The 254-nt window shown below is 37.4% G+C and overlaps 1 protein-coding gene across 1 annotated transcript in view; it reads left to right on the top strand.

Annotated features, from left to right (window-relative positions):
• The window catches only part of si:ch211-121a2.4 (transmembrane protein 205), a gene marked incomplete in the record, with an annotated part of 4,280 nt that overhangs the window by 2,029 nt on the left and 1,997 nt on the right, over window positions 1–254 (top strand).

Below are 254 nucleotides of genomic sequence, written 5' to 3' on the forward strand. Positions count from 1 at the left end.
TTTTTTTGTATCAAAGCAGTAAGTTATATATTTAATACATAAAGTATCTCTCTTTGCCTTATTAGCTGTGAGATAAAAAGTCTGGTAAATATTCTGGTGCCTTGGGGAAAAATGAAAGGATACAGCCTCCATACTTAGATTTAGATCCCCGTGTTTTGTTGGTTTTGAGACGATCGGTCACTGAAGCTGCATTTCTCTCCTAAAGGTTGTAGGGAGACAAATCAGTTCCTGCAATGAGTAATGCCTCACCTTTC

Source organism: Morone saxatilis, unplaced genomic scaffold, assembly GCF_004916995.1.
Source record: "Morone saxatilis isolate NCDOM2014 unplaced genomic scaffold, NCSU_SB_2.0 Contig12, whole genome shotgun sequence".
Classification (NCBI taxonomy): Eukaryota; Metazoa; Chordata; class Actinopteri; family Moronidae; genus Morone; species Morone saxatilis.